This window comes from Nothoprocta perdicaria, unplaced genomic scaffold (genome assembly GCF_003342845.1).
Source record: "Nothoprocta perdicaria isolate Ctin4 unplaced genomic scaffold, notPer1 scaffold_9, whole genome shotgun sequence".
In the NCBI taxonomy this organism is placed as follows: Eukaryota; Metazoa; Chordata; class Aves; order Tinamiformes; family Tinamidae; genus Nothoprocta; species Nothoprocta perdicaria.
Window position 1 is genome coordinate 7,360,258 of NW_020456198.1, and position 27,201 is coordinate 7,387,458.

The window sequence follows — 27,201 nt, forward strand, 5'->3', positions numbered from 1 at the left end:
TAACCATTTTCATCTCAAATATGCCAACTGTTTATCATAATAGAAAGTAATACATATTTTGCCGAATAAAAGGCTACCTATTAAAATATTTTTACACCCTCCCCACCCTAAGCTTTTGTGTTCTATGTAAAAGCTCTATTTACATAGAGACAATTTCTGATTTTCCCGTTTGAGCTGCACTACCTGAATTCAAAAGATTTAAGAGATTAACAAAGTAGAATCAAAAAGATTTTTTTACAAAGTTCTTTCTTTTTTGCTCTCCTCTTTTCCAAAGCGGCATAGAAATTGGTCTCCTAAATATCAATTTAAAACAATAGCTAAAAAGCTCAGCAATTTCCCTCTTTTATTTTCAACCCCAAAGAAACAGCTTTTCCCTTTTACTGTCAGAGCAACTACATATTCATCTACATATTCATGTGGTAGCAACTAAGCTTTATTTCTAGTCCTGGTCACCACTGTTTTTGTAAATCATCTCTTGGCAGCCTGGCAGACTGAGAGCTAGAACCAGCTTCACACTGCATGTGAGAAGATAGACATCAATTTGTGAATATCTTGATTTGGGAAGAGGCCAGGAAAATAAAGATCAAAGATGCAGCCTCTTTTCCTAGACCCACCTGAAGTCAAACCACTACCTGCAATGAAAAAGTTCAGGTAGTTTTTCCTCCTTTTTTCCCTATGGGACCATAATGTTGATGCCTGGGCGGATGTGAGGAGTATTTCTGATTGAAATTTAGCATGGCTTAATTGTTGGGAATTTGAGAGCACTGCCAGGAAGCTGATAGCAGATTTTCCATTAGCTTTACTAAATAGCAGAACGGAGGAATCAGGGGCCAAAGGGTCTAAAATCAACCTCCACCCATTTGTTGATCTGTCCCTCCTGACTCCTTTATGCACTTTCCCACTGCTGTCACACCTCTACGCTTCATTTAGTCACTCCTGTCCCGTGCACTCAATGTTTTCCTTTCTCTTAAACAAAACATTTGCTACCTCTTTGTGTTTTCTGACCCTCTTGAGGACCAGAGCAATGTACCAATAGCCAGAGGAGCAGAGCAAATCCTGCTTTTTATAGCCTCAAAATCTATAGACTCAAGAGCTTCGGAGAGTATGGAGAAGTTGATGACTTACTAAAACTGAGGAATTCTCCAGCCTCTTTTAAAGCCACATGCTCTGAAAGCCACAGGTAAGACTGTTCTGATGCAGAACTATGACCGAGTCCCATGAAGCACTCAATAGATTCCTTCTTTTCCCTGATGCCCTGAGCTAGACTAAAACAGCCATTCAGGAACATAGCCTGAATTAATTCAGTGCCTGATGCATCCTTAGCCTGAAAGTTCAAGTTTCTGCACTCTCAGGGGTCTCAGCTCCTTTTGCTGAAAGAAACGATCCCAGGAGGCCACTAGGAAGTTTCCAGAGGTGAATCTCTGAACTCCAAGACATTGGCAGGAACCAACCCGAGCCACTCATGTTGGCTGATGCTGCCTAATCCAGCAGCAGCCAGAGCCACAGTAAGGTCACAAACCCTGGAGTGGACCCCACATTTCCAGCTGGAGAGCATCCCACCACCAAGTGGTTTGGGGGGAAAAAAAGGGGGATTTTTTCTTTGTTTGTTTTGTTTTCCTTAAATGACCCAAAAAGCAGATTGATGTTATAAGGATAGCACCATGTTTCATCTATTTTTCCCTTTTTGAACCATCCGCAGGGATTCCACAGAGATAGTGTTGCAGAAAAGCGGCATGGGAGAAGAGGTCTATTGGGTTTTGACAATGGCGGGTGAAGGGGCAAAGCAAAAAAAAGCCAGTCAGCCAAATGAAAATGCTCCACTAAAAGTCTTCCATCATTTCAGACTCATAAATCATGATGCAGATTAATGAGAAATTAATGCAGTGCAGAAATTACTGGCGGTGAGGAGCTGTCGGTCAGCAGCAGGAGCCACGGCGTGTGATACAAAGCAGGGAAGGTCTCCAGAAAGAGAGAGGGCTCAGCAGCCTGGAGATGTTCCTTAATGAGGAGAGACAGAGGGGTCAGCATGGGAACAAGATAGTGCGCGTCTGCATCGGGGAGACAAGGGGCACTATTGAAAAATCCTGTCAGAAGACTCTCCGAACTGATTTGTATTAAAGCCTTATGCACAACTTCTAATGAAAAAATCCGCCTGCATCAAATCATAATATATAAGCCTTGAAAGAGAGAGGGAGCGCTTGTGCACCAGTGAGAGAGGAAAAAAAATCAAAGGGGTTGAGGTTAATTTCACCATGCGTCTCCTCTGTTTGGGGAAAAATATCACAGATGAAGAAAATAGCCTACTTTACCTCCTGTTCTTTCCTCTCTGATCCTCCAGTGGCTTTATTTTAAGCATTTTAACTTTCTGATAGCAGTTAGGCTGGTCGCATTTTCCCTCCGTTTAGTGGCAGGTTTGGAGTGCATCATTTAGTGCTGCAATGGAAGCGGTGGAGCAGGTGTGTGGCAGATGACTCTCTCCTCTCCTAGAGCTCAGGCATTGGGGGCTAACAGGTAGCTTAGCGTGTTGCCAGCCAAGCACTCTGAGCCTCTCTGCAAAGCAGGGCATGCAAAGACGGGGGGACCATTTCTCATTTTTTTGATATCTAAGGGAGGTGGCTACTGTCATCTTCTAAGGTAAGCTTTCTTGCTCTTCTGCATAAAAAGTCTTCTCACTATGAACCCAAGCCAAAGAAAAGTGTAAATTGATTCCTGTCATTTCAGCCCATCCATGCAAATTTGCGGCAACTGTAGCAGAAACTCGTGGGAGTCATTTTGGGAAAAGTGGACGTTCCATGGCAGGTAGGGAGTCTTTATGCAAATGCTGCAGTAGTACCTTCATTTATGGCTCCTGTTGATCCCACAGGCTGCAGGATGCCTGTAACCATAGCAATCTGCTCGGATAGGAAGGTTCTCTATTGTGCATAGAATAGAGAGTGGCAGCTGATGGTATCTGCGGAAAGAAGTATCCAGACAGTGCCACTGTGGATGATGAGTGGATAATGGGAGTGCACACTCCTAGCCCGGGAAGATGATAATCCGTAACAATCATGGTAAGTCAGGTAGACAGCAGTGCTCAGACACCATGGGGATGGGCATGAGAAAAGAACACGAGGAGAAGAGAGAATAAATGAGGATAAATATTCAGCTGAGTCAAACGTGAACCCATCCAGACGTCACTATGCACCATAGCTAATAGAGCTATATACACACAGTCCAATACCTGCTCCATCCATACAGGCCTTTCAGCTGTGGGAAAGTCGGACCATGGCTCCATCAGTCAAGGCAATTTGGCAGCACAATAGGGTGAACACAATCTATTGTGGTTGTGACAGACATGAGTGTCTCCGTGCTGAAGATGTTGCCTTTCTGCAAGCACGGGAAAGTGGTGTGGACTATAACCCAAAGCATCCAGATTTCATTGGACACATGTTCTAAAGCAATATGACAATCCTATCAAAAAATGGATGTTAGCATCTTTTAAATACTCCAGCTACCCAGATTGCCTCAAAGAGGTAGAACCCTGTGCACTGGTGGTTTCTGATACAGTGGTACATTATAAATGTCTGAAAGTGGCACCTAGTGTCTTGCCTGGCACTTGCTGGCTCTGGAAAAATCCTTCACATGAAACGTGAATATGATCTGGCCATAGCTCCCATTCTGCATGCTGACTCTTTCACTGAAGCAAAATAAAGAAAGTCTCCAAGTCACAAATAGTATTTGGCACATCAGCACTCCCACAGCTCTTTAGTATAAATTAATATCTCCCTTTTGGAGAGGCAGAAACAGTTGTACAAATCAATTTCTTTGCCTAAAACCACTGAGGAGGGCAATAATGGAGAACCAGAATTATCACCAAGAGGCATCCAAAGCATGTGCCCAGCTCTCTAAGCTGTGCTGAACTCATAAATCCTCATTGCTTCTACATTCTTGCACACAAAGCTTGGATAGCTTCTCAGCTTGGGTAGTATAATCCTGCGACTTTCTGCTGTCAGTGCATAGATTCATGTCTCCTTGGCCATCTGTCATTATTGAAGACCATTCTTTTCAAAATCAGGGTTTTGTGTACTGGTGAGGACTCTCAAAATATACATCTCTCACCATGTCTAAGAGGAGAAAACTAGGGAGAAGAGAATTTTTGGAGCTTATGTGCAACACAAATTGCCTGGACGCTAAACAGGCCACACATTCATATAAGCATCCCCTCTGACAGTGTCTTTGGCTTTTAAGATACATGTTCTTCAATATTGCACCACTGGGTGCAGCACTGTTTTTTTTTTTTAATCTGCTCACATGCACACACTCAACAGATGAAATAAAAGGTATGGAAAAAGACATCATAAAAAGCATCCTGTTCATCAAAAAGCAACAGCTCCGGAACAGTGGTGAAATAGAGATATAGTTACTTAGCTTTAATAAAGGAAAAAAAAGCCATTGTCAAAATGATAAGGCCATTTCTGTTGTCTCCCCAAGTGATAGAATCTCTGCAACCACTAGTGCATGAGTATTGTTAGGATATTTCATGACAAGTGCTTGACAGAATAAGTTATACACTAAACCATGGTAAGTCCAAAGCCTCCAACTTCACCTCCTCCCATATCCCTGCCTCCTCTTTAATGCTATTGCAGCTGGGATTTGTGTTCCCTATGGCTTTTCATCTGTTTCCGTTTAAATATAACACTGCTCTTGAGTCAGTTGACAAGGTATGTTTCACTGATAAGCAGCCCAAATTCGTCTTGCAATAGGTCACCAGAAAGCCAGACGATCACATCTTGAAAAATGTAGGAAATGTCTTCAGAAGTGCCAGTGAAATGAGCTGGATAAGGAAAGAAAAAGAGAAAAAAAAAAAAAAGAAAGAAAGGCAAAAAGAAGTAATAACACTGAAACAAGAATACAGAGATCAGCTGAAAATCTCTAGTAGAAGCCCTGCTGTACAGTCTAGAGATAAAATTTACCCATCTGCTCAGAAGTGGAGATTTTCCGCTCGCAATGACTTGACACAAGTGCGCTTTCCGTGCTGCAGCTTTTCATTCTGTCACTGCAGAGGAGAGGAGAACCAGCCCCGTGGCAGCTCCATCCCCATGCGTGAGCCTAGTGGGATGAGTGAGGGTCAGTGCTGCAAGGTCCTTACCTGCCGAAGTAGACAGGGACTAAAGAGGGATGCAGGGAAAGGCCTCAGGAATGAGTTAAATATTCTGTATTTTTATATATTTTCCTTTTTTTTTTTTTTCCTAATATATATTACCTCTGCATAGGAATATACCTAGGCTAGTACACTGGGCTAGTGCACTTCCTAACTGGGCTCGTGCACTTGAGCACACCAAGCTGGGGCTGGATGCGAGGCTTGCAAGGAGCTGAACTGAGCAGCCTCTGCCGTGATGTGGGGAGGGAGACCAGGGCTGAAAACAGGATCATCAACATCAGCACCAGCTGATGGAAACTGCAGTGCCCTGGGCTACCTACCAAGGTCCACATGGTTTGGCACAGGGTTGGGGCCAGGAGTTTATCTTCTTCTGTTCACAGAGCCCTGAGAATATGCTTGCTCCATCTTGGAAGGCAGACGTCAGGATAATAGAGTGTCCCATGCAAAAGATGTGTAATTCTTTATCTCGCAGGGCACTCCTGTAACCTGGGATGACCGAGTTCCCTGGAGACCTCCTTCCTGTATCCCCAAACTGCCTTGGAAAACACAGGATGCATGGGAATATGCCTAATTCCTAAGCGCACCCTACTGTCAATCAGTAAGTAAAATCCCAAATCCCGGCACAGATGGTTGCTCAGCACTTGTCAAATTTTGGCGCTCAATATTTGGTATTTCACGAAGAAGCAGCAATTCAAATACGGAGCCATTTTTGTCACTTTTCCCTCCTCTAGCTGAAAGCTACAGAAACAGAGTTTCTGCAGCACCTGCTCTAAGTGTCACTTTAAAGAAGCCTTCGCTGAAGGGGGATCTTGGCCCCATCCGCTGCAGAAACACGAGCAGCCCCTGCCAAGCAAAGCGCAGATATTTGCTCCCCTTTTGCTAGAGTGCAGCCAGCTCTGGGGAGCTGCAGTTTTAGAGCAAAGAGTGGGCAAGCTTGCCTGGGCAGAGCCACGATCAATGTTTATGAATTATTTTCCCCAATGTCTTCGCCCCCTTCTTTGGAGGCAGCGAAAGTGATGCTGCCAAATATAAGTGAATAAACAAAAAAGATCAGCATCCCACGAGCTCCCCACAGAATGTGACGTGAGAATCTGCAGCAGCAAAACTCTGTGGAGAAAATAGATTGGGGAGGGTGGCTTTTTTTTTTCCTTTTTTTAAAATAAATATTTGAGGCACACCATGGGAGCTGAGCGGCGCTGTGGTGAGTGTATCAAACACTGAGAATCCCCAGATTAGCAGCTCTGAAGGCATTAGCTGGCTGCAGAAAACAGCTATCTTGAACATGCAGAATTAGAACAGGCACACAAATACAGAAAAAAAAAAAGGTAAGTAAATAAGGTGTGAAAGTGCATGAGGAATAAAATAATCTGTACCCAAGCATCAGAATAAAGAGGGTGAGGGAAAGCAGCATCACTGATGTCCGTCTGTCCATCTATCTTCTGCACATCTTTTTCTCTCCCTCCCTTCCTACACCCTTATCTGCTTTTGAGATCAGATTGACAGAGAGCTACACAGCTAATCAGGACGAAGGGCAGCTGCTCCCTTCACACAGCTCCTAATGGCTTGCTGAAGTCATCCATCTCCCCTTCGCTTGGGCTTTACATCTTCCGGAGGCCTTTAAAGACCACGGTGCAACATGTAGAGCTTAACAGTTGGCAAACGCTGATTTTAAGTGTGTTTGTACATTTACGGACTGAACCTGGAATGATCAAAGATAAATCATCTCCCCAGTGCTCCTCAGTAAAAACGTTAATGAAACTTGCAGCAGGGAGAGGGCAGGAGGCTGTGTAAAGCAGGGTTTAGGTTTCTAGGATTTTTTTAATCGCTTCATTATAATTACTGGAAACATTTTTTCCCATCCATCTCCTTCTCATTTTCTCCTTACTAGCGCCTTCATTCCCCTCATCTCCAGTAAATAGATTTACTAAAAATTGCACTCTTTGCAACTCATGTGTCCTCACAATAACATCCTCAGTATCCTTCTCATCACAGGCTTCAGACCAGTTTTAGATTTTGCTGCAGAATTAACCTGGCCCCAAGCCCACCATGTCCCGTGCAGACAATTGCACTGAGTGTAGTCTGGCTCCCAAGGGAAAATCTAAGGATTCTGCCTTCAAATGCTCCTGTAATGACCCAGGCTTTCCCTCCCATGCCGAGTGCCACAGGTGGGAGCAAGATGCACTCCAGCTTGGGTACTGGAAGGTCTCCAGAGCTCAGCTCCTCCAAATCTGCAAAGGGGAAAACCTTCCCCTGAGCAACCTTCTCTCTGCATCTGTCGTGGACATGTGCATCTTCAAAGCTCTCAGAGCTACATGATTCTTACTATGCACAATCCCTGCAAATTAAATAAAAGCACAAAATTAATGGTGCTATTAATGCCATCCCTGGGATAAATGTCTACAAGGAACTTTTTGATAGCTGTTTAGTCTGCAGCTCTTCCTGACATCTTTGGGTTACCCATCCTACTCACAGAGTGCTCTCATGAGCATCACTTCCACATCAGCCATGAGGGCTAGACCAAAGTCTGTCTTCTAAAAGTTCATGCTACTCCCTAAGCTTTGCTTATTCATTAGGCAGAGGGCACTCAGAAATATTTTCTGATGAATGACCATGAAACTCTACAAACTTGTGAATTCAAAGTCTTTCCACTACAAACTTCATAAATATTTGCAGTGTTTGTAGCCTCATCATATAGAGACAGATTCTATGTCTACACATAGAGAACACATTTTCTCACAAAAGCTCTAAGTCTGCCTTTTATACAGTGAAGGGACTCATAAGGAAACCTGCACCTATAACATTTTTAATTGCCCATGCTCTTCATGCTCCATCACCATCTGAACCCGCCAAAGAGATGCTATCAACTTGAGGACTAAACTCAGGCAACAGCACAGCACGTTCATTTTGCCTGTTGCCAGGTCCCAGCTCCTGGAAACAAATCATCATGCCAGTATTTATGAAGCCGGAACCAGGTGTGAACTTTTCATCACAGTCAGTATCACTTCAAGTAGCTGTACTAAAATAAAGAATTCAACAAAGATGCTTCTCTCACCAACGAAAAAGCAGCACTAACCCAAAATCTGTGATCTTGTGTATTGTGATAGCTGTTTAGACTCTGCAAACATGCCTGCACTTTGCTCTCTGTTGGGTTGGATAGACTTTATCCAAACTTCAGAAGCCATCCCTGAATATTGATAGGGAGGTTTTAGTAGAATCATTCAGCTAAAAACAAGCCAGCAGAAGACAAGGAAGAAAGGAAAGAAAGAAAAAAAAAACCTAAAAACATTAGAAAGGGTCACGGCTGGATTTGCTGAACAAATGAGCTCTCTTGTGACTATGAGATCTCATCATACTCTCATACTCCTCTCAATTTTATTGTAGGAAGCAGCATAAGACAAGGAGTGACCTTCAAATACAGTGTGGGAATATGCAGGCTGACTCTGAAAAAGAACCCCCCCTAAAAGGATATAATCAGATTCCCCCAAAGGAGATCTTTTTCTATGTTGCTGTTTAATCTCTCCTAGCATATAGCTGTGTGTACTTTTAAAATAGATCGATCATGCATTAAAAAGTAAAAAAAAAGAACCCCAGGGTATTGTAGTTTGCACCTGCAACATAAAATCAGCTGGAGTGGAGGAGGGGGTTGGCAGCAGAGCTGCTGGCCTACAAAAGCCTTGGGATGTTTGGTTATAGGCAACAGAAACAGATCCAGATATAAATATATAGACAGGAAATGCATGCAGACCTGTGTGTGACTACGGACCGCACGCGGCCAAGCCTCCTCATTCCTTCACATCCCATTAACATTGCGTTCATTGTAGCAGCACATTGAGGCCACAAAGGCTGGAGGCTGCACGTGAACCTAGGATGAGACAATCCCCTGCTCGGAGCTTTTGCCACTATAGCCGACGAGTCAAGTGATGGTAGGAAGGTGAACATCACCCCAGGTTTAGGAGAAGCAAGGCCCTAAGACTGTTAAGATGAACTTTAATAAGTTGTATAAGGGGCCTAGCTAACCAGCTCCCATTCATTTCAGGTGAGTTTTGCTCAGTTTCTTGCTCAATTACTGCAAACTTGGGCAAAGCAGGTGAGTCACTTTCGCTTTAAAAAAGGCTTGTAAAAGGACTGAGATTTGAACCCAAACTTACTGGAGACCACTAATCACAAGGCGAAAGCCGTCTGAGAGAGGCCATTTCTTCTGAGGTCAAGAACAACTAACCCCTTCAAGAAGGTAGAGCATCAGGTCTTAAACCTTATTCACTCACAGCATAAATCCAACCTTATTCACTCACAGCATAAATCCTTTTATCCATGTCTGTAAGGATTTAATTCCTACCCCCACTTGTAAGTGAGGAAGAAGAGTATGACTGGAGAGGCTTCTGGGCTGGATCCCTTTCAAATATGTTCTATAAATTGTATTCACCCTTAACATTAACATGATAGGCCACTGAAAAATGTAAAATTGGACCCCGTATCTGTCAATACAGGACCAGACAGGAATATAGTAGAACTTTAGTCATGGTTTAGTATTTTTATTTTTCTTGGTGTCTCCCTGAAAACGGGTCCCTGGGTTTTTTGATTTATATTTTCCCATCTCAAATGATGTGGTGCTTTTGCTCATCCACAAATCTTTTGTGGTTTTGTTCAAAGTTTTACTAAAAGTGACATGATAAATTACCACCAGAATCAATTTGTACTGGAGAAGGGCATCATTTAAAAAAAAAAAAAAAAAAAAAAAAAAGAAGAGGGACAAAAATAGGTAAAGGGAAGAAGAGGGAAAGAGTGAGTTTATGATCTCTTTGAATATGTCATACTCCAAAGGCTGTGTTACTCAGATGAGACAGGCAGACTAATTACCTGCTTGGCAGGTTCATAGATTCAGGAGATGGGATGAACTCGAAAGAAATTTTGACCCATTCAAAAGGACTGGTCCATTTCTTGTTATCTGTTGTGGAGAAAGTGTGGAAGCGGAGGAAGTTTGGACACTTCATGGCATTGCTCACAGTTACCCCTCTCTAACCTTCCCATGTCTCTGTCACATTGACTGTGCCCTAGTCCCTGCTCTGAGCTTCTTCTCACTGCCTGCTGCCTCTAACTAAAACGAGATATTTCTTCAATCTCTGCCTGGAAGTTTTCCATAGGAGCTGCTGGAAGCTTTCTGATGCTGATAGCATGTCTGGTGTGCCTATGAGGATTATTTCTCCCTGCTAACAAGGTGTGCCAGTCTCTTGTAGGATCTGATGCAATCTGGCCCAAGAACCCTTCATCCATTAGCCCTTTGCTTCACTGACTTTAACCCTCTTATCTGCAAGCCTATCACAATCTTGTGTTGGGAAAGGGCCGTGAAAGTTAGAGAGAGGTAGAAGATACTTCCCAGCCCTGGACCCAACCCAGCTAGGCTTGTCAGGAGGAGGCCACAGCGCTGGGAAGACCTCTCTGGCCTGTCTCCCCATGAGGCAGGGGAGCCTAGTCTGGGGCACCAGCAGCCATGGCATTAAGCCTCACTTTGAACCCTGTTTTCTTGCAAGGCAACACTAATTTATATGTGGGCAGGAAGACTTTTGGCACCACTGTACATCAAAGTAGGGAAGAGCTCGGTTTCTATTCATGGTGCCAGGGCAATGATGTGAAGACCATGGCTACCAGGCCACTCCTAACACCCCTATGTACCCAGACCTTTCGTACAGCGATAGGATGGTTTGGCCACAGGCAGGGGAAAGCTATATTCTTCTCCCAATTCCTTCTGCAAAGAGCCTGCATTTGCAGCCATCCTTCCTATCCAATCTTTACATGCCTCTGCTTCCAGTTTGGGTGGGCAGATAACATAGCATTTAGTTGTGACAGATACTCCACTGTTTATGCAGTAAAGAGAAGGCTTTTTTCTTTGGTTGAGCTCAGAATAGCCAAGTAGCAACAGGTAATTTGATATAAGCAGCAAAATAAATGTTTAACATGCTCATTTAATTTTCTGAAAGAAAAGCACCATAGTAAGTAGTATTATTATGAATCATGTTGCCATGTGTTGCTTCTCCCACATCTTTCAAAGGTGTTGGAAGGGGAGCTTGTTTATGTAGTGAGTAGCATCCCTGGTGTTTGCTTCTGCATCTTGTTTCAACACTTTCTGCAGACAGAAAACTTGTCACTGTGTTGCAGATCTGAGGATATTTCCCTTCATAAACAATCATTTTCACCACAAATACCAGGGTGTGAGCTGGGATCAAATTATGGAATACCTGTGAAAATACCTGTTTTCACACACAAGTGCTATCAAAGAAAATATTAGTTAGGTTACACACAGTAACACTGGTTCTTGTATATTTGGTCTCTGTTAGCCCTACATACACTTTATTTTGTTTAATTTTTAACAGATACAGAGGCATTTTGAAGTGCCTGGCATCATGTTAACTTAGCATTGGAATCCCATACGTAGAGCCAACTCATTTTAAAGGTGACTTCATACTTCATCCTTCATTTACTGAGGAAATCTATCAAGGATGTTATTTCTGCACACAACTTACACGTTACAACAATTAGAAGATCCCAAGTATTATTTCTATTTACACTTGGCTTACTGGGAAAGGAACACAGGAGCTTTAGCGCAAACAAAATCTAGAGATCTTTTTAAATCACTGCACCAGGCTTAGCAGATGCATTCTGCCTAGACACACCTGGAGTGCTGCTGAATTTACAACACACAGTATGTCTGCTTAAACAAAAAAAGTCTTCTATTTTAGGTACACTAACTGCAGGATGCAGCTGCTGTGCTAGTGAACATACCAAGTGCACCTTATTGGAAACACAACCAGCCCATGTCCAGGTAGAAGCGAGCCTGGCTTACAGATGGTTTTTGACCATTAATCTGTAGCATTCAGTGCTCCAGGGAGGCTCAACTTGAAATCCCTGCAAGGTAAAGAGGATCTGAACCCATGTGGATTTCATGTGATCTAAATGTAGTTGGGCCAAGATATTCTAGTGTGTCATACTGACACACTGACCACATTTCCACGGCATTTTAATTGGAAAGGACTTCCTAAACAATCAAACTCTATGCCTCTTTAGCTGCAGGCATCAAGTCATTCAATACCTATTTAGGAGATTGGCCTCACCGTATGTGTTGAAGAAGAGGTGGCCCATAGCATGGTGAATCTAATGATTAAAAGCTTTTAATTGCCACTTTAGATTTATTATCTTTTATTATTTCCTGTATTTTCCTTCACTTGAGTCTGCTGATTCCCGCATCCTGATGCTCCTCCACATGGATATTTCTGAAAAGCAATAGTGTTCTCTATGTTTTTTTTCAGTCCCCTGCTGCAAGATTAGAGCAGCCTAGCAAAAAGAGTGAATAAGAAGTAATGAGAGAATCAAACCTACTGTCACCTGCAAAACAGCAGGCTGGGATCTGATGGGGAATAGGACTCTATGGAAAGAGGACTCTTCCCTTCATTCTTTCGCAGCTGGAGAAAAGCAGATGATGGAGATAGAAGGCTGAGCTTGGCAATGAGAGTGGAGAGGCTGCAGGAACCTCTATTCCTTTGCTGTTTGCACACTGAATGACTGAAGGCCCTTGTGCTCTCAAGGAGATAACCTTCTTGCCCAGCTGGCTTGAGGAGCAAGCCTTTCATGAACGACATGGGTGCTGCATTGCCCCAGCGCTCTGATGGCTGCTGTTCTGAGGAGATTTTGGACGCTGTGTGCTTCGAGGTGCTCTGCACAGCACGGGGCATGCCAGGATGGCAGCTTAGGCAGCAGCGAGGCAGCAGCCCAATTAGTACCAGCACATACAGGAGCCATCTGTGCTAGCGCAAATCATTAGCTGCAAAGACCCAGTACAGATGCATTCGCCTGAATGGCTGAATAAAACTGGAGCAATTGGAGATCTGCACAGGGCTGCAGAGCCAGGCCAAAAGAAAAGCAGATGGAGAAGAGGCTCCTCTTGAAACCTGGCCTGAGTTTTCGCATGGGATTCAGGATGGCCTTGTTCCCACTCCATCGCAGCCTAAAACTGCTCTCTCAAACACCTTCAGTTTATAAGAATCCCTCACTGATTCCTGTCTCCTTTTCTACGTTGTGTGAAAGTAACACGCAATCCATGCCTGCCCCCTTTGTCGTACCATGCACCTTCTGCTTTTGAATTTCTTATTTCTGTGAGTAGCATTTGGGGACACAGATTGACTGAGAGCAGTGGTACGGTATAAGCAACACCAGAAATAGAGTCCAAATGACCCAACAAGAGCCTAGTAACCACTGAGGGATTGAAAACACTTTTCTCACTCCTTCTTGAGAAAAAAAGAAGCCACCTGCCTTCGAACGCTCACAGCAAGCACTGCTTGATAAGGCTGTTCATGACAGCCTCCCCACGCTCTTGGTCCAAAGCTTCCCTTTTCTCCACCTCCAAATCCCTTGGATCCACTGCTGTTGCCATGTCTTCTCCTCCAGCTCACTGATGGAAGGCATCTCCCTCATCTGCTTCCAAGATCTGCTTGGATCTAACTTGGTTTTCCTCCTGCCTGCAGCATCCCTGGAGGAGGCCATAATCCTCTAGGGACAGGTTGCATTGTTTCAGTGGCAGTAAAACATCTTTCCCAACTTCCTCCTGCCCTGTGTTATCCATCCTGTACATACCCTGCTCTCTAATAAGAGCAATGCAAGGTCAGGAGTAGTCTTGGTCATTAGCCAAGATCATTAGCCAAGGTCATTAGTAGTATTACCTTGTAGGAGGTGGCTAATAAACTAGATGGGATGCTCACTCATGGTAGGACCACCTGTAGGGACCACTGATGCCAACGGCTTTCCCAGGACACTCAAGATGCAATTTCACTTAACGCTGCTTGTCTTACCCCTTTTCTGTTACTAGTAGGTAACAAGTTCTGAGCTGTCATGTTCAAAGCGGGACAGAACTGGGTGTTTGGGATTTTTGGTTACTCTGAACACATCTGTACTCAGAAGAGATGCGCTTCCTCTGCCCAGTTTCTGTGCAGGAGGCAGCTGGGCTTCTAGAAAGGTCCTTTCTAGGCTTCTGACTCCTTCTTCATCATTAAAATATGGAATGTTTGACAAGTTATTCATTCCTTATTCACATAGTCCCTTCCCTTTAAAGAGAATATGTTACAAAACATCTAGGGAAAAAACAACCACAAAAAAGTGTCCAGAAAAGCTCCTTTCCTTTTCATTTATACCTCAAACATATTCTAAAGGAGACTCAACAGTACAGCTGGGGACCATCAAGCCTGCCAAGAAAGAAAAGCAATTGGCAGAAACCACCGTACAGTCCAGATGATCCCATATTCCTGGGCTCCAATGTGTGCCCCCTCCAGAAGTTCAATGGTATTGACATCAGATGTTTTGATTGACCTCATTATATATAGAGGGACCATCTGCAAAAGCTCAGATCTGGCTCCAAGCTTCTTGGAAATCCAGGTCTGGGATTTTGATTTGAACCTTTGCCTAACTCACTCAACCTCTGCCAGTGCAGAGTGAAAGCGTGGTGCTAGATGTCAGGAATTCATGTTTTATCATAAGAGCTAGGCCAGATCTTCAGCAGAGCTCACTTCATTCTAAAAATTTCTATTTCTAGATTGCCCTTCAGATGCCTCCACGATCTTAAGGCTCTCCTGCAAATCTTGGCCTATCCATCCAATTTCACATCCAGCCACCAGATTAAGGAACCCCTCCAAGTGCTATTAATAGAGGCCACAAAGCTGACACTGTGGCCAGTGATTCGTATCTACGTTATCCCCTCTTGCAAAGGTATCTTGCATGTGATGTATTCCAAAGGGAATGTAGGATAGCTGCGGCTTCCCAGATTCCCCATAGGCTCCACAAAGGCCAAACATTTTGTAAATAGAAAGCAGCCATGACAAGAGGCCTTTTCTCTTTCCTTTATTTCTTAAAAAAAAAAAAAAAAGAAAGAAAAGAAAAAAAGAAAAAAAAATGCATTCCTGAGATTCCATTGGCAACCATTCTCCCTTAACAATCTGCTTGACTCAGCCCAGGCTACGCTCTCGAGACTTGTTAAGGGAGGGGTAGGGAAGATATCTCTGCACTGTTCTCTTCTGTCCTTCTTTCTTTAATCAAAGCAAGAAAATGGTGAGGGGAGCGGAAAAAGAGGGGAGGGGGAAAACCAATAGCCCCCTCCTCCCAAGCCCTTGGCTTTCTCCCCTGCCTTGCTGGCTGTCAGGTGCTCCCACATTCCCTGCACGTAAGTGCTTTGCTTCAAAAGTTAGGAGGAGAAGAGAGGGAGAAAGGGAAACCGCATTGCACAGTCCCTGTTGATAAGGTTCAAAGCAAAGAGAGGCGCCTCAGAAGCACATGCAGCCTCTTCCTCTCTCCCCATTACAAGGAGAAAAAAAAAGGAAAAAAAAAAAAGAGCTAAATTCCATAGCAGTCTCTGCTTTCTCCTGCTGCTGTTATCTTTCCTTGCACACAGGCTGGAGGTAGGAGGAAGATAGAAACTGTCCTGTTTACCTTGCAATTTCTCTCCACCCCCAGCCCCCTTTGAAATGTCAGCTCTAAGCTGCTTTTGCACTCCCATTTTTTAATGGCATTTGTGAAAAGAAAGAAAAAAAATGCTGGACATGTTTGTTTGATGAGGTGTTTTTCTTCTTTTTTTTCTTTTTTTTTTTTTATGGTTGTTTTAAAATGCCCAGAAGCTGCAATGAGTCCAACTGAGGTTACCCAAAGAAACACTCTGCCTAGCTGTTCCCAGCTGTTAATATTTCCCTACTTCCTAGCTGTTAATATTTCCCCAGCCTTGTTATTATATGAATTCCCCCTTCCTCTGCCTTTCATAAATCCCTTGAATTTTCCTTTTTTGTTCAGCGTCGGACTGGCACAGAAAGACCACTAAGTTATCACCGTGTTACTCATGTGAGGAGTCCAGCCAAGAGTTCTTAGGCCTAGCAAAATAGTAAGACCCATCTGTCCGTCAGTTGTGCTAGAGGAAGAATAAGCATACAGAAAGAACTGAGAAACACACATGCGCATTTACAAAAAAAAGAGGAAAACCCAAGAGCTGTGAAAATCAGAAACCAGCCACTGGAACCTGCAGTCACGGAGAATATTAAAGTAGATTTTAAGTCACTTTACTGAGATATTTCAGATGAACTGCATGTAAAAGCCCTCCCTTTACTGCTTTCAAAGGGGAATTAAAAGAGCTAGGAGACCAGCACAGAGAAGTCAGTAAAAGTTAAAGTGCTTATCAGCTGTCCCCTTGCTTCCTCTGTCTAATGGGAGCATCAGTCTACTCAAGGCACAACATCCCTTGCAAGGGCACCTTAGGACAAGTTAAAGCTAAGGAATAAGGCTAATATGTGCTTTCACATCCAGGTGTGTGTGTGTGGTGGGAGAGTCAGATGTAGACTGGATGCCTTGGGCGACCCAAGTAAACAATATCTGCTCTGCAATGGCTTGTATGTCACAGGTGAGATAGATAGAGGCAAATCTCTGCTTATAGGGTTCAGCTGGGGTTGGGGTGGGACAGGTGTTTAAGTTTTGATTGCCTCATCTTGCTTTGGGCTGTTGGGTTGGTTCTTGTGGAGCTGGTCTGGAGGATGTTTGTAAGTCTGCACCCTGAGCGTGCTCCTGCCTGCTTGGTGGCTTTGCTTCCTCTGTGTCCTTCAGCCCAAGAGCCTGGGCTTGAGCAAGTAGAGATCAGTGGACAGGGCAGGTTTCCTTCAGTGGTGCGTATCAATGTGTTTATCTTTTCTCTGTTGCATCAACTGCCCAAGATGAGTTAATGACTCAAAAGCAGCATTTGAGGAGTGTGCAAAATAGATTTGTCAAAATATGAATGATAAGAAAGGCCCTTAGTGTTATCAGCATTTACTAGTGAAAGCTGGCAGAAGAAGAAAATATCCCAACTTATCCCGGTCTGTTAGCTCTATCCAGACTGTCACAAAGTTAATAATTTCTAGTAATCACAAAGGTTTTCTTTTTTACTCTTTTTCTATGCAGTCAGGAGCTAATGCTGAAGATGATGAATGTTTCCAGCCACAGTAATGCATTAGATCCAGCAGGGCCATCACAGCTAAAGCCTCCTGTTGGCCTCCTTTACAGACAGCAGAGGAAGAGGATGGTTGATGGCAAGCAAGGAGATGGTCTTGTTGCTCCTAACTGGATTTGGTCCCAGCACACTGAAGAGCCCTTGTCTCATTTCCTGGTTGTTTTCCAGCTAGAAGATTGGAAACTCAGAAAATTCTGAAAAGTGAAGATCCAGTCAAGCTTCCACTTGCCTTGAACGTCTGAAGAGATAAGAGACCTAAGCTCCATTCTGTTAAAAGATAAGGGACGTTGTTACTGCTGAGCTCGCTCCAAGTTCAACGGATTTCATCTGTGTGACAAAGGGTATCACATGCACTGGATATCATTTAATGCTTCCCTAACCCTGACTGGCCCAGGGGCACTGTTGAGGAATGACTTTCCATTAAAAACAGCCTAATATAGCTTCACAGAAAGCCTTTGTAGTGGAAAACACTGGCTGCTCATTCCGACAGACTAACTCATGCTTCATGAGCCTAACTGGACCAAAGCCATGGCTGTACCGTTGTCCGGTTCAGCTGCCGAGATTTATCTGATATCCGAATTGCAAATTTTCAGTCCAAGGGCAACTGTCCGTGTACGAGTCCCTTAAAATACCCCAGGAGTGCAGCAGGAAAACTGGGAGCCCTGGGCTCTCTCTTTCCTCCTTGCCGAAGAGGAAAGTTTCACTGCAGCAACTTCTGCCACAGCACCAGAGCCCATCCCTGACTTCCTACACTGCCCCACGCTTCCCACACACATGTTTGTGTTGCTGAGGATTTTTCTTTCACAAAATACAGTCATCAAGAAAGGGAGAGTGGTACAAATGTCATTTCCTCAGGAGTAAGAGAGATAAAGAGAAGGGTTTATGCTGAGGATAGTTCTCCTCAGCCCATGGTGCCAAATGTGTCGCAGCCAGTGGGACAACCCTTTCCTGGAGCAACAGGATACGCAGAAAGTGAGTGCAAAATCATTTTATAGCTACCATACTATTATAGTTACGTAACTCAGGGGCATAGGAGTTCAGATCCAAGCTTGAAATCTGTAAAGGAGCAGACTGGGAACCCACATATAAGCCAAGATTCTGGATCTATTTCCCCACACGCCCATTTTTGAGCCTTTGCTGTATTAAAAAAAAAAAAAATCAATTTTGGAACAGGAGAAAAGCTTGCTACAAAACAAGCAAAGGGGGAGACTTGGACTTTGTCATTTACCCTGAGGAATTTCACTTACCAGTGAAATAACAGAAAATTTTCCAGTAGGTAAAAGCAAATCTATGCTGGTTATTGCTTAACGGTTGTCTATTCACAGCTGGCCTCAACTACCCTACCTTTGTTTGGGCCTCAGATCAGCCTGTTTTGCCTGTCATGTAGCTCTTGATGCTAGAGACTGAATTTTCTGCCCATCACATGTGAAGCAGACATTTCGAAGCTAAATATCTAGTCTGTTTTCAATTTTTCCTTCAAATACCAGAAGTGATTGCACCACATTATGGACTAATCACCTGTCAAATTTAATTTCTTAAGCTGAGGCTGCCTTAGAGCCAAGTGAATAAAAAAGAAAAAATACTCTGTCCAAACCCACTAAATTATTATTTTTATGCCTGTGTAGTTACCTAGAAATGGGAGCTATTTCTTAACCTCTTGGTTTAACTGTATAGCAAATACATTACTGTCAAACTAGGGCATTATATGCAAAATCTTATCTTCAAATAGGTCTTCATATCTAACCATATCTTCATATTATAATAAACCCAATTTTATGAAAGTAGTATTAGGTCCAGCTAGGAGCAAAGTCCTCCTTTGTATTTATTATTGAGGATCAAACGGACAGATCTTCAACATCATTTCATACAGCTTGTGTCAAGAGGCACTTTTGCCTCTCTCTACATCTAAAGGTCCATCAGAAGTTCCTATAATGATGCACAAGAGTCAGTGCTGGTCTGTCCTAGGAAGGGATCTAGACAAATTATCTGCGTGTTGTGCACCATGGGACGACAAATTGGAGCATAGAAGTGGATTTGGGTGCAAACCTCAAACCACTCTCAAACCCAGATTCTAGTTCCTCAGGAATTTGACTTTTGGCAGGAGGATGAAGGAAGAAGGACATGGTCTAATATAGATCCACATACATCTGGCAAAATCTCTGACAAGTCTCTGTGCAAACATTTGGTAGGAATTTCCTGTAGCTCAGTGCTAAAATACCTAAAGTTTGGCTGTGACTGAGCATGGACCATGAAACTGCAATAGAGAGAATGAGGAGGAGGAGGAAAAGGGGAAATGAAGACAGTATTTAGGGGGGACAGTGGGAGAAAGGGAGGGTAATGTCTGAGTTAGGAAACTTATTCCTGAAAGGGGAATAACACCAGATGCTCCTAGGAAAGATGATAACCTTCCTTTGGTCAACAACTTGGTTGACTTTGAAGCAGTGAACCTACAACTTCCAATTCCTCCTGGTAAATACTTGATTATCAATGGCATTTCTTCATTTCAAACTATTTAAGAAAACATAACACAAAGCATAGACATTACTTGGGAGGAAACTTGCTATCAAAAAAAAAAAAAGTTATTTTGGACAAATGCCCAAAAAAGAGGCAAACAAAAATTAAGATTGTCTGTGCACCAGCAGAAAGCCTTTGAAGTAACTATAATCGCTCTTGATGTATTATGAGACCAAGTCCAGCTCTGATCTGCTAGTGTTTTTCATCTGAACATCCCAACATGCTTTATAGCTTCCCTCTGCCGCCTTTCTTATAGGAAAGCACAAGAGAAATGTGTTGCAGCTGAGCGCCTCGGGTCGCACAGGCAGCCCGTGGCTGGCACAGCTACCAAGTCTGCTATCTCCCAGATGCAGTCAAATTTATTAATTTCCTCATGCGGGTGCAGCATACTGGAAAAGAAAGAGCCATGGAAAAAAATGATTCCTGGCTCCCACCACTTATCCAAAGTGTCCATCACATCTTGCTAATGGCTGATCCACCCAGAAGTCCCCCTCTTTCCACCCTGCACATCGTTCTTGGCTCAATACTGTCTCCTCGAGAGCAATTCCACCTTCCTCTGTTGTGCTGAGCATTAGAGCAGCCCTTTGGGTAACTAGAGGTAGAAATCTTAATGGGGAAAAGGAGGGGTATTTCTGAAGTGATAGGAAAACTTGTAAATCTGAGGTTATTTGTGAAAACTATAATCTCTAAACAGGTTACCAGCCACTGAGCTCTCTCTACATTGCATAAATAGGACCTGAAAGGAAGGCTTGAGGAAATCAGACTAGGCTTCTTCAAACTTTTATGAAAACAATGGGGCCAACTATGAGCATAGTGTTTCACAGTGCACATGTTCTTACACACAGACCCTTGATCTCATTTGACATGAGGGAGTGAGTCCTGAGTGCAGCCTCACAGGCACAAAACGTGTCTATACCCTCCCCAAATGCACGGCTGTGTCTGGTAGAGTGGAGAGGGCTGGATGTTCATCCATTCATTCAAGTCTACCACTTTTGTTGAAGCAAGTCTTATAGTGAAGGACCAGTCACGATGCTTAGGGCTTCGGGCAGTTTGGTGCAGCAGGATTTGAGAGGGAAGGATTGCACCAGTAAGGGCAGCGGGGGCAGGTGAAGGAAAAAGTGGACCCATAAAAAGAGGTTGGAGATGTGGCTGTTTCCCTCCCCCTGCACTTCTATTTCTAAGTAGAACTGATTTTAATAGAGCTGACTTCAGAAAGGCAGCAAGCACAGCAAGCATGAAGTTTGAGTATTAATCTGGAAATAAGATGAATAAATAGCCCGGGAGAATGCTTGCCTGTTATCTCTCTATCCACAGCCCCTGCCTCTCTAAGGGATTGCTGCTCCATGTACAAAACAGTCACTCGCTTGAAATTGCTTCCTCTTCCTATCCCATATCTACCCCAGGCTTTGCAGCTCTGGACCTGATCCCCAGAGCATCCCCTAACCCTGTCCTTAAACACAGCTAGAGCCTTCCAGGTGCCCCCATGTTCCAAGGTGTCCTTGGGATGTAAATCTTGGTCCCAGGCTATGCAGGAACCACAGTATATTCCATGGGGATCGCAGTGTGGGCACTCAGCAACACAGGTCTTGCTGAGGAATACACCTGCCCGGCTGTGTGGACATGGCCTGTGCCTGTTTTCTCTTGGCTAGGAGCCTCTGAAGTCTTAGAGCCAGCTTGTGGGAAACACGAGATAATGGGAGCTTGGATAGAATTTGCGCTGGCTGAATCCAATTCATTTAATGTGTCCAAAGATATTTTTTTTTTCAAAAGCGATGCAGAAAACAAGGGTCTGGTTCTCCATTGTTCTGCAAGCTTCTGGCAGCCGAAATGGAAAATATCCTGGGCCAAGCCAAGAGCTGCTCAACACTATTGAGAATAGGAAGGTGTAAAAGTTTCCTGCCAGCTGCTTTATCCCTTTTTCCTGCGCTTTAGTGAAAGGACGGGGTTTTATTGCGCACCTTACAGCTGGGTGTCCCACCTGTACCTCCTGCTCCCAGCCACAGACTCCTGTCTTCCCCCACCATGGCTCTGACCTTCCCTGGGGCTGATTCAGGGAATCAAACCAGCAGAATAACGTTCACTTCTGTTGGGTGGTTGCTTCCCTATAACAGTTCGCTGCAATCAGGAACAAGGAGCCCCAGTACTGATATATTGTAGGGACAGCCAAGGAAAGAGGGCAGAGGGCAGACCCCTAGTCATCAGAAAGGGGAAACTTAAAATAATCCCCAGTCTTAGCTCCACAGCTTTATTTTAGGATGGCATTAGCTATCCTTACAGGCAGTTCCATAGAGCACAAGTTGACTAGAATAAACGAAATATCCAAGTTTTAGATACTGTCCTTTAGATGGCATAAATCCTATCCTTTATGCTTGAAGATGTTTCCTATGCAAATTCGTAGGCTGCAAGGCAGCCTCAGATCTAGGAATGTGTCATAAGATGATTTCCACATAGAGGCACAGCCCAGACCGTTTCCCTGGTAAAGGTCCCCTTGACTCCTCTGAGAGGTCCATCTGTCTTGAAGTAGCTGAGAGTTAGGCTGGAAGGCAGAAGAGAAAATAGGACTTGATGCCTTTAAAATGCCTTTAAAACAGTAAAACCCTTTAAAAGGGTTCATGCTTCTAAGTATTTAGGTAGTGGATATACCTGCAAACAGGGAGCATCAGAGAGGAATCTTTCTGGAGAAATGGAGACTGAGTGTGGGTTGGTGTCAGCAGTCAGGTCTTCAGACAGGATAAATCAGCACGTCTCCTCTCAGTCCACTCATTTACCTTGGAAGGAATGCTGGACCTCTAAAAGAATTGTGTAAAGGAAAAGGTGGGAATGCTGTTAAGAACCTAGGCATCCTGCTTGAGAACAAGAGACAACCCCACTAACTTCAAAGCCTGGCTTGTTTGTGCCTTCCCTTGAGAGCAGAGGGCCCCAAGGAGGCATCTTTATTCCGAAGGCTCTGGAGAGACGTTCTCTACCCAGAGGCAAAGAGCAATGGGCTGACAACCAGGAAGCCAGCATCCCCCTTCACGCCAACATCTCTAATTAGGTGTGTGTGGGTATTGCATAGGAAGGGCTGGCAGCTCCATCCCTGGGCCGTTTGAGAAGGGATTAGAAGAAAGTTGCCACAAATGCAGTGTAATGAACAGTCCTAGCAGCCTCCAGGGGACCGCAGGGAAGTGGGGACACTCAAACAACCTGATACCTAATAGGTCTTTTCCATCTCTGATTTCTGTGATGTGCTATACACAAAGCAAGAAGCAGCTGCTAAAATCGATGCACAGCCAGAGCTGAGCAGAGAGGTTTTAATCAATCTCAGAAGCCGCTCATTGTTGGGATCCAACAAAGCAACAGAGATTATCACCATTACACAGAACGCCGGAACATGGAAAGCAAAAAAGGAGCATTGAGCTCCGGCTTAGTGGGGGTTGGAATGAGCACCCGTTGCCTCTTTCTTGGACTTAACAGCAAGGCAGCAAGGATGAATAACTTGGGGAGAGGAGAGAAGCAATAATTATTTCCAGTTACTAAACAGCGCTGGATTTAGCACAGGAATGTTTGTTTATTTGTTTATTTATTTACTTATTTACTTATTTTCCTCTAAGCTTGGGAAGAAGAGGAGAGCTTAGTCCTTAAAGTGGATGATGTTTTCCACTGGCACACGGGTAGAGCACTGAGAATTCACGAGCAGATTAGGTTAGTGCTGTAATGGCAGTCTGTGTGAGGACAGATGTTTGGACCGTTGCAGGAATGTCCCATACACCCACCTAGTCTGCAAAAAATGAGGAGGTGGGAGGAACTGGGCATTTTTCATCACCATGGCAGGGTTTTGAGAGAATGGAGAGGTTCAAGACATTTGGCAGTAGGTGGGAACAAATATTGACCACCCAGGACATGCACACTCTCTGCATGCTCCTGCCTGTGGAGGAAAAACAGCTCTGATTCCAGACACAAGAACTGATCCTTGTGTTGTGTGGTCCAGGCTAGACACCCAGGCCTAAGTACTTGTAGGCATCCAACCTAAAACTGGATCTGACTTCACTTTGGGCTAGTTTTTCTCTGGATGCCACTACACTGACGGCCTGCAGGCTCAAGCAAGAGCAGTGAACGAGTTGCATTAGCAGGGACTGTACCAAGAAGTGGCCCTGATGTGTCCCAACCATCTCTGAAGGCTGCTACATCTTCCAGCAGCTGAATGAGCAGAGAAGGGAAGAAGAAGTGGTGGAGACTGCATCAGGCTTCAGGTGTTGGACTCATCATCACTATTCAACCACATGGTCACAGCAGTTGGGGTCAGCGTGGCTTTCTATTTGCAAAGAGCCAGGTGGGTTTAAGGCCTTTTTCACCCCGTGGGAGCCCCCAGAAACCAGCTGGTCTTGGCAGCTGCCCCTAGGGCTGTTCCTGGAAGCTGCCTCGCTGGAGCCAGCACTTACCATGCCATGGGTATCCACACGCTCTGTTTCCAAGGCAATTGATTAAATGCCTGTGGGGCAGATCTGTCTCTCCGTGACTGTTTGCTTTCTAGTCTGCTTTAGGACGGAACAGGAACTCCATGCCCTGTGCACAAATTGGGTGGGAAAGCATGGTCGAATCCCCTTTCATAAAATACAAGGCAGCACCGCGCAACAAGAGCCATCCCCTTGCTCCTCAGCCACGTCTTTATTTGTGTTATTTATATGTGTGTCTTCAGCACATCCCCTTTCCAATCCTCGTTTTCATTCCAAAACTTTCTGCACCGAGGAAAGAGAAACAAAGGGCCCCTGAACCAGCACCTGAGCAATGCAGAGAGGAGAAAGCCCAAACCAAACACCACTATTCATTAATCCCTCTTTAATGGATCCTCTTCCACCCCCCGCTTCCCATAAAGGGGAAGATGATGGGGGCTGGCAAGGGGGAGGGAAGATCCCAGCAGAACAGTCTCCCTATAAAAATACAACTGCAGTTGCTAAAAGCCCAATCTATTTTCAAATGATGTGCTCTAATGGAATGTTGCTGTACATCTTTTGATGAGACAGGAGTCTATTTAAAAAGACAGGCGCTTTCGAATGTGCTTTTAAACCCCGTCTGTCAATTAGAACAACATCAAGGGTTCAGTGGCTGGGAAAAAAAGATGACAGTAATGAAAAGCTGGGAGAGCAGGAGAAGAAAAGAAAGATAAAGACAAAAAAAAAAAAAAGTGGGGGGAAAAAAAAAGAAGACAGGAGGAAAAGAAAAAAAAATAAAAAGAATAAGAGGAGAGAAAGAAAAGGAAGGGAAAAGAAGGCAGGACAAGATTCGCGAAACAAGATTGCACTCGTTTGTCCCCTAAAAGAATATATTCATTCATGGCCCAAAAGGATGCTGAATTCAGACAAAACGGAAAATGCAATGTGTCTTAAAACCTGATTCTCCACATTACTCGGCATTTCTTTCTAAATCAGTAGGAGGAAGGTGGTGCTCATCCCTGCTCTGGATGGATGCCGTGCTGGGAGCTCTCCCTGCAGCTCCACTGAAGATGCACACGAATGTAGGGAGATAATTTAATCTCTGAGAGGCACTCACATACTGAGCTTTGGAGCGCCATAGGAAAAAAGCCCGCGAGGAAAGTTATGGCTGGTATTAAGAGCAGGAGTGAGAGAGAAGTAAATAAGGCACCGGGCCACAAAGTGAATATGGGAGAAAACAAAACATTGGGCAGGTGCTCTCTGAGAGAGCAGCGCATGGCCTGTGCATGGGAGAAGATGGGCAAAAATAAAGGTGGGCATCATTTTAGCAGGGGAAATAAGGCGTAGGACATCTAAATGTCTAAATACTCCCACAAATGTCTGTGGGAATGTCTCTGTCCCTCTTTTTCCAGAAACTATTCCCCATGGGCACCCCAAGGTGCTCAAATATGGCAGCACGGCCCATATCCCCACCTCATCCAGAAAACACCCTATGGCCTCCTTCCTATGTATGAATTGCTGTCCTGGAAATAAAATCAAGGATTCCGCAGAGCAAGTTGTGGTTTGCACCTTTTGTATTGCAAGAACGAGAAGCACTTGTCCATGAACACTGCTGAACTCTCACTCTTATCACTGTGATTTAGACACTTCTGTTTAATTAGCTTCTACGTGCATACATTGCTCGTAGCCGTTGTTGCAGTGAGCCTTAAAAACGCACGACTTCCAGCAATTCCAGCTCTTGGAGAAGCTAAATAAATCCTCTGCCTCCCCCCTTTCCCTCCATGGCTTGCAGAACTGTTCATAAAACCCAGGTCACTATTTCTCCAGGTTTAATTACAGACCTTCACTCAGGCTGCAGCAGACCACAATCTCCCAGCAGAAAGCTATTGGACAGCATTAATGCTATGCAGCTATATACATTGCTGTGCAGCTATATACATTGCTATGCAGCTATATACATTTCTGGAGCCCACGGGCATCAGGTCAGCACTGGAATTTGTGTTAGGTGCTGTGCAAAGATGCAACAGGACTGGACATACAGTTGTAAAGCCTGTGGCACAGGGAATCCTTTCTCCGGAGCATATGGAACCGGATATACTCACCTTAATGAGTAAAACTTTAGGTTTCATGTGTCTTTTCTCACAAGGCATTTAATCCCCCCAGGCAAACTGCAGTCTCCCTCGTGTGTTCTCCATCCATGGCAATGCAATTAGTTTAGCCTGCAGGGAGAGAGGTAATAAAAAAGGAATATGCTAACTTGAATTACTTGGCATTTTTGCAGGATCAGCTGAAATACGGTACATTGTTACCTTTTCTGGCAACTTTCTTACATTCCTCAGTCCTGTTTCTGTGCAAAATGGTGCTTGTTCACCATATGTCTTCCTAAGAAAACACTTGGCAAATATTAGCTGTGCTAGGAACAGGCACTTGTTTGGTGTTAGGAACTGAGGCCAGGGTTTTCCAAAGCAGGTGAAAGAATGGAGGGATGTAAAATGTCACTTGTACCTAATTCCATTAGGCCCAAATCCAGCTGTAATAAAACAACCCCAGGGAAACCATTAACGGCAGAGCTGCCTGCTGAGGAATGTTCATAGCCACAGAAATAGGAACCTTTCCTCAGGCCTTAGCACCCAATGCCATTCTTCCAAGTTGGCTGAAGGAAGCCCCTGCAGATCCTTATTTTCTGTGGAGCACACTGCCCTGTGGGATAAAAGAGCTCTGCTTCATGGCATCAAGGCATGCATCCATTCAGGGACTGCATGGATGCATGCCTAGGATTGGCAGCATCCCCATCCTAGGGCACCTGGCTCTTGTCCTGGCTCTGGACAGAATTTGCCCCAGTGCAAAATTCATCTCCCCCTCCTTCAGGTCAGGGAGAAGCTCTGTGGGGAGTGGGATCAGTGCAGGGTGGCAGCAGAGCCCATGGTCACTCACAGCGCAGGGATGCTCTGGGATGCAGCATCAGGATACTCCAAGCTCCGAGCATATGGGCACACTGGGATCCTGCCATGACCCCTGGGATGCCAACCCCGCTTTCCTTCCCATTTGAAAGGCTCCCCCAGCCTCAGCTCCCCACCTGGACAGCAGAGATAATTCCACCCAGGATGGGGAATAATCCATTACAGTCCACGAGG

At 44.4% G+C, this 27,201-nt stretch overlaps 1 long non-coding RNA gene across 1 annotated transcript; it reads left to right on the forward strand.

Moving 5' to 3' along the window:
* The first annotated feature begins 16,668 nt into the window (after positions 1-16,668).
* On the forward strand, positions 16,669-19,136 carry LOC112958590. The gene is made up of 2 exons (XR_003251453.1): positions 16,669-16,818; positions 17,093-19,136. It is a non-coding gene; the product is annotated as an uncharacterized LOC112958590 (long non-coding RNA).
* Positions 19,137-27,201: the final 8,065 nt, after the last annotated feature.